Here is a 16798-nt window from a genome sequence, read left to right on the forward strand (position 1 = left end):
ACTAATGAACTTGGTCTTCATTTTCCATACAGTTTACTGATCTCTCTTTTTTTCTTATGGTTTTCTGCATTTGTTGGTTAGATTTTGCTTATAGTCCCAGAGGAGAATGTCTCAAACAGAACCTTTCTACTTTCCCACTGGCTTAGACACACCTGTGACTTCTGAGCCTGTTACGCCCCCTCCCTCTGAGTCTTTGCTCCATCAGTATTAACTGGCGATTTCTTCTACCGCATGAGAATTGGTCTGGGCCTGACTGCCGCACCCCTCTCTCTGCAGACACCCGAGTATTTAGTGGGAAGTGAGTACCAAGCAGAAGGAAACACTTTTCGTTACTTGTGGTTGCTTCCTGGGCAGCTCAGCCTGTGTCTCAGGCTTTCCTCAACATGTCTTTTACTTCAACCTGTCTGCATTATTTGCAGTTCCTCAGACACCTGTGAACTCTCTTGTTTCTGTGCCCTTACGACTGTTTTCCCTCTGTTCAGAACGGTGTTCTTCCTCTTACCTCCAGTCTCTTTTCCTTAGCCCCTTGACTTGAAAATCATCAGTCTTTGAAAACCCTCATCAGAGGATACCATCTCTGTTTTTTCTTTCTTGGCGCTCTGGCTAAAAGTGACTCCTTTCCTTCTTCTCTTTCATCAGTTCAGCAGATACTGAGGACCTGTTCCTCCCAGGAATTTTGACAAAATCATGGATTGTAAAACTCTTATTAAGTTTAAGAGTATTACGTATTACTCTTACTTTACGCTGCATATTACTTTTATCATCTTGTTTGTATAATAATGTCCATCTTATTTTCCTAAATAAGTAACATCTGGACCTACCTTGTAACTGACGTTCTTACCAGAAATGTTTAATATATATTTATTGAGTGAACAAAACTTTCTGATTATTTTAACATTGCGTATGGCAGCATAGCTTTTTTTTTTTAATAAAATGTTCTTTTGTGTAGATAGAAAAGTATTACTGACACTTTAAGGCAATGGAGAAAATCTTTTAATGGATTTTTAGGTGTGTACTTAATTTAAACACTCATCCGTACCATACTAAAATTATTTTAAGCAGCAAAGTTTTTTAAGATGTTTTTAAGGTGAGCTATCCCTCAATTACATGTTGTCTGGCTGTCATTTTCAGTTGTGCTCTAGTGATGGAGGTCTGTCATGTTTATATGCTTGGTGTGGCTGGTTTTTTTTGACAGAATCAAAAAGGGGTGAGGGGAGCCCTAAAGATGGCCAGGTGAAGGCAGAGCACAGACATTTGGTGCTTATTGGCTCAAAACTTCCTTTGAGCAAACTGAAAAGACTTTTAAAGTGCTAAAAGACCACATGATTTCCTCTTTTGTCTCTTCCTTACCTTTTGTATTTCTTTGCTTAGATGAGATGTATCTTAGCCCACCATACCCCATATCCTAGATATGACAAGGAGATCATGGTTTAAAACAGTTATTCTCAAAGTATGGTTTGGGGACCTCTGGGGGTCCTCAAGTTTTTTCAGAGTTTCCACAAAGTTAAATCAGAATAATACGAAGATAACATTATTTGCCTTTTTCACTCCTCTTCTCTCACAAGTGCCTACTTGAATCTTCCAGAAGGTTCATGGCAATTGATATTACAATAGGTTAAATATAGAGGCAGATATGAGAATCTGTCTTCAGTTAGACCAGATGTTAAAGAAATTTGCAAAATGTAAAACAAATATTTTGTTTTGAAAAATAGTTATTTTTCATAAAAGTGTTATAATGACCTTATTATTTAACTAAGCAAATAAAAATTTTGTTAAAACAAATGAAAACACAATTTGTCAGTTTTATAATGTGGTTAATATCAGTGGATACTAAAAGCTATTTATAATCTGGATTTTTGAAACCAAAAGTTTAAGAACCACTGGTTTAAGAGATGTAAAATATTAAAAAAAAAACAGACTTTTTAAAGAGATGTTTTAATTTATTTCTGAGACAGTGAGAAAGCACGAGCTGGGAAGGGACAGAGAGAGAGAGAGGGAGATAGGAACCGAAGTGGGCTCTGCCCTGACAGCAGAAAGCCTGATGTAGGGCTTGAGCTCATGAGCTGTGAGATCATGATCTGAGTCAAAGTCAGACACTTAGGGGCGCCTGGGTGGCTCAGTTGGTTAAGCCTCCGACTTCGGCTCAGGTCATGATGTCACCTTGGTAGGTGTGAGCCCTGTGTCGGGTTCTGTGCTGACAGCTCAGAGCCTGGAGCCTGCTTCAGATTCTATGTCTCCTCCTCTCTCTACCCCTCCCAGCTCATGCTCTGTCTCTCTCCGTCTCAAAACTAAATAAAACATTAAAAAAAAAAAAAAAAGTCAGACAGCCGACTAAGCCACCCAGGCAACTCAAGACTTTCTTTTTTATGTCTGTTTTATTTTTGAGAGAGAGCTTGGCGGGGCAGGGGCAGGGAGAGAGGGAGATAGGGTCTGAAGCAGGCTCTGTGCTGGTGGCAGAGGGACCATTGTGGGGCTCGAACTCAGGATCTGTGAGATCATGACTGAGCTGAAGTCAGGACACAACTGACTAAGCCACCCAGGGGCTCCAAGAGAACAGACTTAACAGACTACAGAATGAAGTCCTTTTGATATAGTCAAGGTAACTTCAAACCAGGATATATAATAATTGAACATACTGGTTTCTAGTTGCTGGCCATTTAGATTGAGTCCAGTTTTTCAGTCTTAAAGGAATATTGCAGTGATATACTTCTATATGGCTATTTTCCAGACATCCTTAATTGTTTTACAATAAATTCTGAGAGAAAGAGAACAGAACCACTGGATCAAAAGGTATGCAGAAGGAACTGACATGACCTGTTATATAAATTCAGGGGCCAAGTACGCTCCCTTGTTTGTTGTTGGTGTTGTTACTCAGTGCCTCAGTTATCGGTTCAGTGTCTTTCTCTTCAGACAACCTGTTCCTGTAGGTCTAAGCCCCAAGAGTTTTATTCAGTCCCGCAGTGGTCCCATCCTCTTCCAAATGCAGAAAAAGAGCTGCAGTGTAATAGTACTCTGTCTTCCTTAGCACTTTCTGTCAGTGTTGAAGACCAGCCAGCCCCATGCTGTTTGTGATACTTGCTTTCCTAACTGCTGCTGGGATCCTGTTTCTGATCAGACATGGCCCAGGTCACAGTAGTGACCCCACTTGGAGGTCCAGATTGCAGTTTGTTAGTTCATGCTCTTAGTGACCTCAGTGATTCAGTGTGCCAGGGTGGCTGAGGACACTTCGTGCATCAGCCTCGTCCTGGGTCGGAATCTGTCCTCCCTAATAAACCCATAAGCCCTTGTGTGTGGCCCCAGGTCACCGGTTTCACTTAATCCATTTTCAAGGTCATTTTATTTCAGGAGTATCTCTGCCTTTTCTTGCCAGTGGATTTGGATTATGAGTTTCTTCTCTAACAGAACTCCCTAACTTTGAATCTGAGGAATCAAAGATTGGAGTAACGTTTCTTCCCTTCCAGAAGGACTTAGGGTCCTGGAAAAACCAGTCTCCCCAACTCTAGCAACTAACTGCCCACCAAGAGATTGGGACATGTTTCTCTACGCCGACTAGCCGTGCCCCCTCCATGGGCTTCTTTACCCTGATTCTGAGGACAGTGGTGCTTGGGAACACCACTGGGTAACAGTCCTACCTTGGTCAACAAAAAGACCAAGGTGACCTAAGGCTCCCTAAACATTAGAACGATTGTCATAATTTTTAAGGGTTTTCCTTCAAAGAGCATCTTATTTGAGCTCTGCCTTCACAGATACCTGTTAAACACTTTGAAAGGCTTAGGATAAGTATTGCTAATTGCTGTCCAGAGAGGTTGTGCCAGTTTACACTGCCATCAGCCAAAAAAAAAAAAATAAATAAATGGCTGGGCAAAGACTTAAAACCCAGACATCACTCAAGGGGGGGCTGGGTGGCTCAGTCGCTTAAGCATCCCACTTTGAGTCAGGTCATGAACTCACCATTTATGAATTCGGGCCCTGCATCTGGCTGTGTGCTGACAGCTCAGAGCCTAGAGCCTGCGTCAGATTCTGTGTCTCTCTTGCTCTCTCCGCCTCCCCCACTTGCACTCTGTCTCTCTCTTGCTCTCTCTTTCAAAAATAAATAGACCTTTAAGAAATCCAAACAAAAAACCCCAAACATCACTCTTAAAAGTCACTAATCGTTACCTTTGTTTTAATATTAAAGGAGACTCAAACTCCCACTATTTCTTGGTTATTTGCTAAATGCTCATTTGGCTATGTAATTGTAATCTGTACCATCCTGAATAATGCCTTCTGTAATACAGTAGGTATACAGGGAAGAACAAAATAATAAGAGAATGCACAGCTGAAATCATTGGCAGTGGCCTGAGGCTACTATGGTAACATCATTGTGTTTCTAAATTCACTTTTGGTGAGGGCAGGAGAGGGTTTGTACTAATTTTTACTTATTTACTAAAGTTCTTCTAAGTGCAGGGTGCTTTATGTGTCACACCTAATTTGATCCTCACGTGAAGCCTGTGTTGTTACTATTTTAGATGATGATGTTATTCCACTTTATAAATAAAGAATAAGATATAGAGAAGTAGTAAATTTCCTAAAGCCACACAGCTTTAAGTAAAAATTGATGTTTCCCTAAGAAAGCCTTATGTTGGACTAGACACACAATTCCCCAGAGGCAGGATTTTGAGAATTAGCCTCTTTCTCACCTTTTCCAAAATCAAAGCAATCTACAAAAGGCTATCGCTGCTTGGGTACAGGCTTTGTTCGGGGTCTGTGAGGAATTAAGGCCACCTACAAAGTTAGAGGGCACCGTCCCAAAGGCTTCCTTAATTCTTTTTTTTAATCTCTTTTTAAAAAATTTGTTTATGTTTATTTATTATTGAGACAGAGAGAAACAGAGTTAAGTAGGGGAGGGGCAAAGAGAGAGGAAGACAGAATCTGAAGACAGGCTCCAGGCTCTGAGCTGTCAGCACAGGGCCCGACACAGGGCTCGAACCCACAAATGTGAGATCATGACCTGAGCTGAGGTTGGATGCTCAACTAGCTGAGCCACCCAGGGGCCCCGAGGCTTCCTTAATTCTGACACCAACTACAACTAGGAGGGGGGTTCCTCCAAACTTCCCTCAGGTTTGATAATTCACTAGAAGGACTCCTAGAACTCACTCACAGTCATGATTTATTATAGGGAAAGACAGAAATTAAAACTGGGAAGACTGCCTGGCAGGCTCCAGGTGAAGGACAAGATGTGGAGCTCCCGTTGTCCTCTCTGTTCAGAGTGGCCCCACACACAGTGATGAGGTGCTGTCTGGGGCTCCGAAGCTCAAGGAGGCAGTGATGTATCTCACATAGAAGATACATGTATTGGATGAACTTCACTGAGGCATGAGTTACAGTGCTGTTGGTTGCAAGTTCAGTGCTAATGAATCACAGTGTTTACTAAATAAGATGTCTTTAAACAGAAACAAATAAACAAGGTTATGTATTCATGGGTTGATGAGAATGTTGTGACCAGAGGCATACAGGACACTGTATTTTCCTTACATTTTCCCCAAGGAGCAGTGGTTCAGTATTCACTAATTGAGTGTTCAAGGTGACTGTAGAATAGAACTATGACAAATAATGAAAAGCAACTGTATTTGCTGTGTTACTTTGTTGCTCATTTATTCATGTCATCTTTTGTTCATTAAAAAACATTTTTGAACACTCCTACTGGCTGTCAAGCAATTTCTGCATGACTTAGAATTTCCTTTTAGTGTTTGTATGCCTCTCGTTAGTAGTCTTGCTGTAGCCCTCTGACTCAAATATTTGTGTGGTTTATGATCACATACGTGAAGTGTGGGCATTTTAAAGGTTGAGGGGAATGTTTTGAGTCTACAATCTTTTTTTACTTAACCTACATATGCTAGGTTCAGCCTTCTCAATAAACTTTCCATAAATTTTCTTACCTCCTTGGAGACGAAGATTTTTGGACCAGATTCCTTAATGGGTTCATGTCGGGGGCCAGCAGAACCAGATAATATAGCTGGTCACATATTCCCATGCCAAGACCCTGTGTCGGCTAATCTGGCTCCATGGTCTTGCAGGCAGAGCTTCTGGCCAGTAAAATTATTACTGAGCTGTGCTTACTGATGAGATGCACACTGGTACCTCTCCATTTTCTAATGCTCCCATCTCCACATGTGTTTTTATTTCCATCTCTTTCCACCTCCTCTTCTACACTGTCTCCTAAATCCTCATTCAAGCAGAGTAAGAGGAAATGGACTTGAAGAGCAGATGTTCACCTCATGTTCTTTGTGGCTCCCTGGATGCTCTCTCTTCCACTGAAGTGTGTCTCATTTCCTGGTTTTGATTGTTCATGATATACGAAGACTAAGTACCTTGCTGTTCTTTTCTCCTGAAGTTAGTAAAGCCAGTTACACTAGAATCCCCCAAATGCGATGGAGGGATACATTTCTGAGGTTTAAAACTGTTAACTGGTGACTTTGACTGAAAAAGAAAAATTCCAATAATTTCAGGGATCTGAAAAATCTCTTAATTGTAGAATTAGGCCCAAAGATACAAAGACTTTATTGACTGTTAGTGACTGTGAGAAATGAGTTCATGCCGTAAAAATTAACCTTGCTGTTTTTATGTGCTCAATAGTTGAATAAATACAGTAACTTTCTTTGAACATCTTTGTGAAAGTATACTCCCAAGAAAGTAAGGACCAAGACTAAAAAGCCTAGGATGCATAGACATCAATAAATATATATTAATATAATTTAATGTATATTAACTATATGTAATTAAAGTATAAATATTCAGTAATGTTAATTTGTTTATTCTTCCAGATACAGATGAATATAGACCTCCTGTTTGGAAATCTTACTGTAAGTATACAAATAATTGTAAATTGGGTGGATTATAGTGCTTTATCAGTGATATAGAAATATTAAAATCATTAGATATGAAGATTCATTTCATTTTGTACGTATTATTGAAAACTTGATTTGTAGCAGGATTTGAGAACAACGTGTAAGAAGTAATTGTGGGAAAACCATAAGGTCTGTCTATGGTTTGCATGTCTGGAATGCATCTCATCTCTCTGAAGTTCCATCTCATCTCAACATGAACTTCCATGTTGAACTTGAAGCCACTTGTTGACTTTGGCTGATTAAAAACTAACGAAAGGAGAAGCTAACCAAGAATTCAAGCAATCTAATATTTCTTGGATCCTAATTCTTTATATGGAAAAGGACTATGGACTATATAAGTGATAAGTCAGGAGGCTGTCTTCATAGAACGAATGGATGAAAACAGGCAAAAGAATGTGGGTTTTTTTGGTTTTTGTTTTTAGGAATTGCTTTCCTGAATTTGAGAGAGAGACCTTTGAATTCTATATTGCTCTTTTTTTTATATAGAATTTTAAAAATAGTTTATTGTCAAATTGGTTTCCATACAACACCCAGTGCTCTTCCCCACAAGTGCCCTCCTCCATCACCACCACCTCTTTTCCCTCCTCCCCCCTCCCCCTTCAACCCTCAGTTCGTTTTCTGTATTCAATAGTCTCTCAAGTTTTGCGTCCCTCTCTCTCCCCAACTCTCTTTCCCTCTTCCCCTCCCCCTGGTCCTCCGTTAGGTTTCTCCTGTTCTCCTATTAGACCTATGAGTGCAAACATATGGTATCTGTCCTTCTCTGCCTGACTTATTTTGCTTAGCATGACACCCTCGAGGTCCATCCACTTTCCTACAAATGGCCATATTTCATTCTTTCTCATTGCCATGTAGAATTCCATTGTATATATATACACCACATCTTGATCCATTCATCAGGTGATGGACATTTAGGCTCTTTCCATGATTTGGCTATTGTTGACATTGCTGCTATGAACATTGGGGTACATGTGCTCCTGTGCATCAGCACTTCTGTATCCCCTGGGTAAATCCCTAGCAGTGCTATTGCTGGGTCATAAGGGCTCTTTAAACTTTGCATTAGAGTAAAAATCTTTTCAAAAGAGTCTAAGTTCTTTGTCCTTTGTTTTCCCTCCCTTGTCCTTGAGAATATTATTTCTTCAAGTAAAATATATTTCAGATTTTTTTAAAGTGGAAATAGAATTAATATAATAAAAGTAGCTTTAAAAAGAACTCCATGAATACACTACTGCTGACACCATTACCAGAAGTTTTCATTTATCTATGGAGTTGCATAAGCAAACCTGAGAAACCTGTACTTTAAGTATACATTATCAACATCTTTGTAAGTATTGAGTTATCCTAAATTTTGATATTTGTAAGTTGCTGAAATTTGCTTCCTGCAGTAGAAGCAATTCAAGTTCTTGGTTTTATGTTCCCAGAACGACAGATAGTTTTATTTCAAAAGGTTGCTACTTTGGGATAATTATAGTAAGCAAAATATGAACAATCTCTAAAAATATTGCCATAGAGACTTTTTCGCCACCCCTGCCTGTGCCTTTTTGTTTATGGGAAGTGTAGTTCAAAGGATGTATAGAAATGACTAATGTTCTTAAAGATTTTAGTCTCATAATCTTATTGGCTAGAAGCCTATTTAAAATTCTTGTCTGCATTTTCTGGTTTTCAGTTTACCTTTGTTCTCTTTGTTCTGATGTGTACCTTGCACATTTTTTATGTAAGAACATCTATGAAGCCTCACACTGTTATGGAATCATGGTGATGATTTTTTTCCTCTGAAGAATATTGATCACTAAATGTAGTGTAGACATTTTGTATTTTTGTATCTCTAAATGTCTTCTAGTAGCTTTCATTTTTTAAAAATGGAATTCTTTCTTTTTTTTAATATATTTTTGGAGACAATTCTGCTACTGAGTTTTATAGTTTTTTTAGTAACCTCAGTGCCTGAGCTCCCCCCAACACAATTCTAAAACTTTACAAATATGAACCAATAGGAAAATAGAACTAGCAAGAAATCTAAATTGAGGAATCTCTATTTTTTATTAATTTTTTTTAATGTTTGTTTCTTCTTGAGAGACAGAGTACAGGTGGGGGAGGGGCAGAGAGAGAGGGAGACAGAATCTGAAGCAGACTCCAGGCCCTGAGCTGTCAGCACAGAGCCCAACGCGGGGCTCAAACCCACAAACCGTGAGATCGTGACCGGAACCAAAGTCAGACAGTTAACTGACTGAGCCACCCAGGTGCCCCGGGATTCTTTTTAAATATAGTTTCATTGCTTTTTGATACAAATTGCTTGACTTAAACCGGGGCCCTAACCTGTAATAAGTGAAGCAAATGAGCCAAGTGGAAACCAGGAGAAAGTAGAGCAGAGATGCCCTGCTTGTAGGGAGGAGCTCATAATGAGCTCCACTTTATTGAGCTCTTGCTCTGATGTTATCAGATCTTATGATTTTCAAAAGAAGTCTAATTCTGTTTTGCCTTTGTTGTTGCTGTTCAATCTCTTAATTTTTAAGTGTTAAAAACATTTAAATTTAGAAAACAGCAAACCAAACACATGTGAGCCAGTTTTGACCTCAAGACACCCATTTGTGGTCTCTGAACGTGATGAACAATGTTTTGTTAATGTCTTCAGGTATTGAGATATTCATTAGTAAGTGTGTAATCATTGGTACTTCTGAGATTATTAAAAAATGTTAAGTATTTTAATCATATATCTTCTCATATTGAATTTAACAATTACTTTTTGGTGAATCATTTAATGATTGTGCAATTTAAATTTTAGCTGAGTTCCCGTTTAAATTACCAAGAATTCTAAATTGAGAAGAGCCTGCAGTAGTCTTTATTGCAGTGATCTCTTTAATGATCTTTTTGATCATTTAAGTCATATGTTACAAATACATAGTAACTGTACAGTTACACAGTATCTGAAGGCCCCCCTTTATATATTACTCATTAAAAATGAGTCTTAAAAGATAGACTAATCATTGATAGCAAATGAGGAGGCATTTGTGTAAAAATTACTCTTCTCCACGAAGCACAATTGTACCCTTTGAAAAACTGATTAAAACAGTAAAATTCCCACGTGACACTATTGTTACTCCTTTTTTCAAATTGGCTTATCTTAATGTTTACTTAGTGAATAGGTAAATCCATTAAGGGTGATAACTATATACATACGTACGTATTTGTGCTTTGAATCATAATCAACATTTTATATTCTCTAGTCACGTTTATGGGCCTTCTCGGCTACCATTTAGTTCTCATAATTGAGTTTCAATAGGTGACTGTACTTTGCCAAGCATTTTCTTGACCAAAAAAACCCAGCTGATCTTTTGAGGATTAACGGATCAAAGCGGAAATGTGAACTGAATTTTCCCATTGAAAAGTTACCAGTATGGAGGAGTGGCCCTGAAGAATCCTCCCTGTGTTCAAGCATGTGGCGGCTTCTCTCAGGAGGATGGAGATTTATCTGGGTGTGTCTGTCACTCTCAGGTGGCTGGACAGACAGACGTGTTCTCCATGCTTCTCCTTCCTTTCCCATCTCAGACCCACACCCTCCATACCATCGCTGTAATCCATAACAACGTAGTCTCAGGAGTAGTTTTGAAAAGCTAACTTTCACGATTAAATGTGACTATCTAAAACCGTTTTTAACGTGTGACCCCTCTCTGAGGCAGTTTTGAAACCAGGAGAAAAAGGCAAAGGAATGTACTCTGTCAGTGGGCTTTCAAACATTACTAAATGAGGGAGTGGGCTTTGTTTATTTTTTTATTTTTTAAGTGGTAAAGCTGTGTTGTCTTGGTACCTTTTAAATGATAATATCCTGGTGTTTTGTTTTGGTGGTGAATTCAAGATGCATCCTAGTAACCAAATATTAATTTTAAATAAATAAAAAACATTTTAAATATTAATATTCCTCTCATGTAAGTATTAATAACTAATCCTTATTGAGTGTTTTTAGGTGTTAGCAACTATTTTAAGTCTCTTTCATGTAACAAGTTATTTAAATCTTTCTTTAATTTATGTAGTAGAAACTATTATCATTTCCCTTTTACAAATGAGGAAAACTGAGGCACAGTATGCAGGGTTAGTGGCAGAGTCCCAGTGTTCAAACCCCAGGTGGTCTGTTTCAAGAGTTCAGGTTCTTTTTTTTTTTAAACTGTATTCTGATTTAAAAAAAATTTTTTTTAATGTTTATTTATTTTTGAGAGAAAGAGACAGTGTGAGCGGGAGAGGGCCAGAGAGGAGGGAGACACAGAATCAGAAGCAGGCTCCAGGCTCCAAGCCGTCATCACAGAGCCTAGTGTGGGGCTTAACCTCACCAGCGATGAAGTCATGACCTGAGTTGTAGTAGGACGTCCAGCCTGCTGAGCCCCCCAGGCGCCCCTCTGATTTTCCTTTGTAGAGAGAGCAAGGGATAGGGGCAGAGGGAGGGAGAGAGAGACTGACTGACTGACTCTCAAGCAGGCTCCCTGTTCAGCATGGTTCCCAACACAGGGCTCAATCCCATCTCCCTGGGATCATGACCTCAAGAGTTCAGATTCTTAGCTGCCATGCTATATTGCCTTTACAGAGCAGTACACAGAGTGCAGTGTACCTGTAGATGTGCTCAGTCTATATTTTGTGTATATGCCTGCATTTACCTACCAGTCCAAGTTCTAGTGATTTACCCTGATGAATTACCTGTACAAATACCTACACATGTATATAGTCTAATTACATGGGTGTATATAAGTGTATGTGTATAAATGTATAATTGTACATATTTATGTATGTCCCAATGATATATATGAGTGAATATGATTCGAGGTGGAGTCTATAAGGATGTCCCATTGAAATCTGAGTCATTCATTATCTCAGAACTGTAGATGTCTGGTTAGTTTGATGTTATGTTGACAAATGTCTAACTATTAAAATATTATTATTTTAATGTTTATTTTAGAGAGAGAGAGAGAAACAGAGCATGAGTGGGGGAGGGGCAGAGAGAGAGGGAGACACAGAATCCATAGCTGGCCCCAGGCTCTGAGCTGTCAGCACAGAGCCTGACACAGGGCTCAAACCCACAAACTGTGAGATCATGATATGAGCCGAAGTCAGATGCTTAAACCAACTGAGCTACCCAGGCACCCTTAAATATATTACTAACTTAAATTCAATTATATGTGATTATATATGTAGCAACAGAAGAAAAATTCCCTCCAAGACATAAACTTAGATATGCATAAACATAACTTTCTCTGATGACCACCATGTTGTCTTCATTCTTTCTTTATTACAAATCAGAAAGCCTGAGGTGAGGCTAGAATGTCATGGTATTGGTAGAATTTTCACGGACTCATTTTCAGACACCCTAAAAATTGTCCTTTCCTTGACAAAATATTTCAGTATCTGAATTCTCTCTTTTGCTGCATTTACTCTAGTTGAAGAAGTGGTGGTAACTTTGGCTCAAGAGAAATTTTGTTTGTAGGGGAGATTAGCTTTGAAAGATAGATGTTTGCAATATAAATAGGGGAGAAAAACACATAATCCTAATTTTAGTTTCAAGTTTGACATGTAATAATGTGCTTTAAAAGTATATAAGCATTGGGATGCCTGGATGGCTTAGTTAGTTAAGTGTTCAACTTTGGCTCAGGTCATGGTCTTATGATTCTTGGGTTCAAGCCCTGTGTTGGGCTCTGTGCTGACAATTTGGAACCTGGAGCCTGCTTTGGATTATGTATCTCCTCCTTTCTCTGCCCCTCCTCCACTCATGCTCTCTCTCTCTCTCTCTAAAAAATAAACATTAAAAATAAAAAAAATACATATATATATATATATATATAAAACCATTATTGGCTTATATTAGAGACATGCCTTATGCAATACAACCACCAAGAATTCAGGAAAATAAAGGACCAGATTGTGGAGAACCCAGCCAAGTACCCAGTACTGATTTGTCATAAGGTAAAAAGACATTTGCGTGGATTATGATTTTTCTGTCTATGCTTGCCTTTGGACTTTCACGAAGTTTAGTTTGTTTTACTTTCTCTTAATTTGTTGCTCTTAACACATTTTAATTTAATAAAAAATAGAACTGTACCACAGTTTTCTTCTGAATGTAAAAAAGCAGCCAGTTTGTGATTCCTAATATATTCATACTTTCTTCATTAGGGAAATTTAGGATAATTTGTAATAGCAGAATATTAGAAGAAACCTATATGTCTGCCATAGGAGACTAACCGAATAACCTATGATACCAAAAAGAACGGGGAAGAGATCTGTGAGCTGACCTGGAATGATTCGCTTTCTGTCTTCACAGTGTATCAGCTGCAGCAGGAGGCCCCTCACCCGAGAAGAGTCACCTGTACTAGTGAGGTGAGTGTGCTGGCGCCGGTGGAAGAAACATCTCTGGAGGGTGAATCATGATACTCTGCTCCTGAAACCAATATTACACTCTCTGTTAACTCACTAGAATTGAAATTAAAATCTGAACCCAAAAAAAACGTGACAAACAAAAACCCAAAATGTCTCTCAATCATTTGTTTACCAAACTTTGACTTTCCTCAGGGGCATGGTTATGGTGGGTTTGCCAGTCCTGTTAGTTAGCTTCATAAAATTGTACTTGGATGCATTTTTCTTAACATTCTTTTCAGTTGAAATAACTGTCCCTTTTTAATGGACTGTTTGGAATGCAGTATAGAATGTGACGGTGTTGTTTTAAGTGTTGCTAGGATTCTTCTCGGTTAAGTCACACATTCGTCAATAAAGTTTGAAGGTATTATTGAAGTAACTTTTCCATTAAAAGAAAGATTTATAGTGTGGTTTTGAAAATGAGAAGACATGACAGTACTTATCACAGTATATGAAGAGCTGGTCAACTTCATAAATGATAATTGAAATGCAAATTAAAATACACAGATCATTTTTACCTTTTTAGGTAAAGTTTAGATTATGCTTAGTTGGTAAATCTGTGAAGAAACACACACTCTCATACATTGCTGATGTGAATGTGAAGTGCTACAATTTTTGAAAATTTTGTAATATCCAACAAAACTATATCCATATTTACCTACCCGTCCAAGATTTACCCTGATGAAGTACCTGCACAAATATGGAACTATATATGCCCAAAGTTTTTTATTAGAAGATTATTTGTAATAGCAGAATATTAGAAAAAAAACCTAAATGTATGTCCATAGGAGACTGAACTGTGATATTAAAAAGAATAAGGAAGATATCTGGGGGCTGATACAGAATGATTTCCAGATAGAAAATGTATATACAGACATACCTTGGAGATACTGTAGGTTTGGTTAGACCTACTGCAGTAAAGCGAATATTGCAATAAAGAGAGTCAAATGAATTTGTTTTTTAGTATATATAAAAATTATGTTTACACTATACTATAGTCTGTTAAGCATACGATAGCATTATGTCTAAAAACACAATGTACATACCTTAATTTAAAACTACTTTCTTAGAAAAAATGCTGTCATCTAAGCTCTCAGTGAGTTGTAAGTATTTTGCTGGTGGAGGTTCGTGCCTCCATACCGATGGCTGCAGTTGATCAGGGTTGTGGTTGGTGAAGGCGGGGGTGGCTGTGGCAGTCTCTTAAAATAAGACAACGATGAAATTCGCCACATTGATGGACTCTTTCTGATAGTTTGACCTTCTGCCATGAATCATGTGTGTTCTTCATGACATGTAGAACAGTGAATCCTTTCCGGAAGGTTTTCAGTTTACTTTGCCCAGAGCTTTCGAGGAATCACTATGTATGGCAGCTATTGCCTTATGAAATGTATTTCGTAAGTAATAAGACTTGAAAATCCAAATTACCCCTTGATCCATGGGCCACAGAAGAGATATTGTGTTAGCAGGCATGAAAACAACATCATTTTTATCATACATCTCCATCAGAGCTCTTGGGTGTCCAAGTACATGATCATTGAGCAGTAATATTTTGAAAGGAGTCTTTTTTTCTTGGAAGTAGGTCTCAACAGTGGGCTTAAACTAATCAATAAACCAAGTTGTAAACAGATGTGGTGTCATCCAGACTTTATTGTTCCATTTACAGAGCACAAGCAGAGTAGATTGAGCATAATTCTTAAGGGCCCTAGGATTTTGAGAATGGTGAGCGAGCATCAGCTTCAACTTAAAGTTGCCAGCTGCATTAGGCCCCTAACGAGAGTCAACTTGTGTTTTGAAGTTTTGAAGCCAGGCCTTGACTTCTCTCTCAAAGTCCTAGGTAACATCTTCTTCTAATCTAAGGCTGTTTCATCTTCCCTGAGAATCTTGTTTAGTGTAGCCACCTTCATTCATGACCTTTGCTTGGTCTTCTGGATACTTGCTATAGCTTCCACTTCAGCACTCACGGCTTCACCTTGTACTTTATGTTCCAGAGACAGCTTCTTTCCTTAAACCTCAAGAACCGCCTCTGCTAGCTTCCAGCTTTTCTTCTGCCGCTTCCTCACCTCTCTCAGCTGTCATAGAATTGAAGAAAGTTTGGGCTTTGCTCTGAATTAGGCTTTGGCTTACGGGAATGAGGTAGCTCGTTTGATGTATCCAGACCAGAACTTTCTCCATTATCAGCAATAAGGCTGTTTCCCTTTCTTATCATCAACGTGTTTACTGAAGTAGCTCTTTTAATTTCCCTCAAGAATGTTTCTTTTGCATTTACAGGTTGGCTAACTGGCCTAAGAGGCCTACCTTTTGGCCTGTCTCAGCTTTTGACATGCCTTTTTCACTAGGCTTAATCATTTCTAGCTGTTGATTTAAAGTGAGAGATGTGCGACTCTTTCCCTTGAACATTTAGAGGCTGCTGTAGGGTTATTCATTGGCCCAATTTCAGCCCTGTTGTGTCTCAGGGAACGGGCCCAAGGAGTAGGAGAGAGATGGAGGAATGCCGGGTTGGTGAAGTCAGAACACACGTAGCAACGAAGTTTGCTGTCTTCTATGGGTGCCGTTTGTGGTGCCCCAAAACAGTGATAATAACGTCATCAGAGATCCTTGATTACAGATCACCATGACAAATATAATTATAGTGAAAAAGTTGGAAATATTGTGAGATTGACCAAACTGTGACACAGAGACACAGCGTGAGCATATGCTGTTGGAAAAACAGCATCCAGCCTTGTTGGATGCAGGGTTCCCACAAACCTTCAACCTGTGAAATCCATAGTATCTGTGAAATGCAGTCAAAGTGAAGGATAATAAAATGTGTGCTTGTATAGTAATTATGGTCCCTTTGTAGTAATAAAAAAGGGAAAATAGGGGAAAAGTTAAACTTATTTTTGCAAAAGAGAAACAAAGGAAGGATTAAGCCAGTGATCAGTGAAATAGTTCCTGTAAGGAGTGGGGCTGGAGTGGGCAGAGAGGGGGATAAGGATGCAAGTGAGACCTCTCTGATGATATTTTTATATAAAACATCGAACTATGCAAATATTTCACATATTCAAACAACAAAACTAAATAAAAAATGATTTAAAAAGCAGACCCTAAAATTGAATACAAACAAATGAACCTGAGGAATCCATAACACCCTCACCCCAAAATTAATTTAAGCAGCTTATAAAACATTATTCTGACTATACAAACTTAGATGGAAATATTCTAAGAATCATAACCTACACAGATCTTTATACTTAGCAATTTGTTGTTGTTAGGAGCACTTTGTGCAGTAATTCTGAAATTATTTTGTGTGTAATACAGGATAGAACAAATGAGTAATTGTATTAGATTTTGGGGAACCAGTTTTCTTAGGAGATATGAATATGAGCTTTGAATTTGAATTGGAAGTATAAATTTGAATTCACAGATTTTTAAAAATACATTTTTCTATCTCAGTCCATGGAAAGGGCTTAGAAGCAATGATACCCCTCATAATAGTGAACATACGTGATGCCCAAATTTGGTTTCCAAATATGGTTTCCTACTGAAAG

At 38.5% G+C, this 16798-nt stretch overlaps 1 long non-coding RNA gene across 3 annotated transcripts in view; it reads right to left on the minus strand.

Annotated features, from left to right (window-relative positions):
- Window positions 1-13496, minus strand: part of LOC115287699 — a 29604-nt gene extending 16108 nt beyond the window's left edge. For all 3 annotated transcript variants that reach the window (XR_003906609.1, XR_003906608.1, XR_003906610.1), the window contains exons 1-2: window positions 13408-13496; window positions 13151-13296 (exon numbers count right to left, since the gene is read on the minus strand). This is a non-coding gene — a long non-coding RNA (uncharacterized LOC115287699). The remainder of the gene's footprint in view (window positions 1-13150; window positions 13297-13407) is intronic.
- Between the last annotated feature and the right edge of the window lie 3302 nt (window positions 13497-16798).

The sequence above is a fragment of the Suricata suricatta genome, chromosome 3 (genome assembly GCF_006229205.1).
Source record: "Suricata suricatta isolate VVHF042 chromosome 3, meerkat_22Aug2017_6uvM2_HiC, whole genome shotgun sequence".
In the NCBI taxonomy this organism is placed as follows: domain Eukaryota; kingdom Metazoa; phylum Chordata; class Mammalia; order Carnivora; family Herpestidae; genus Suricata; species Suricata suricatta.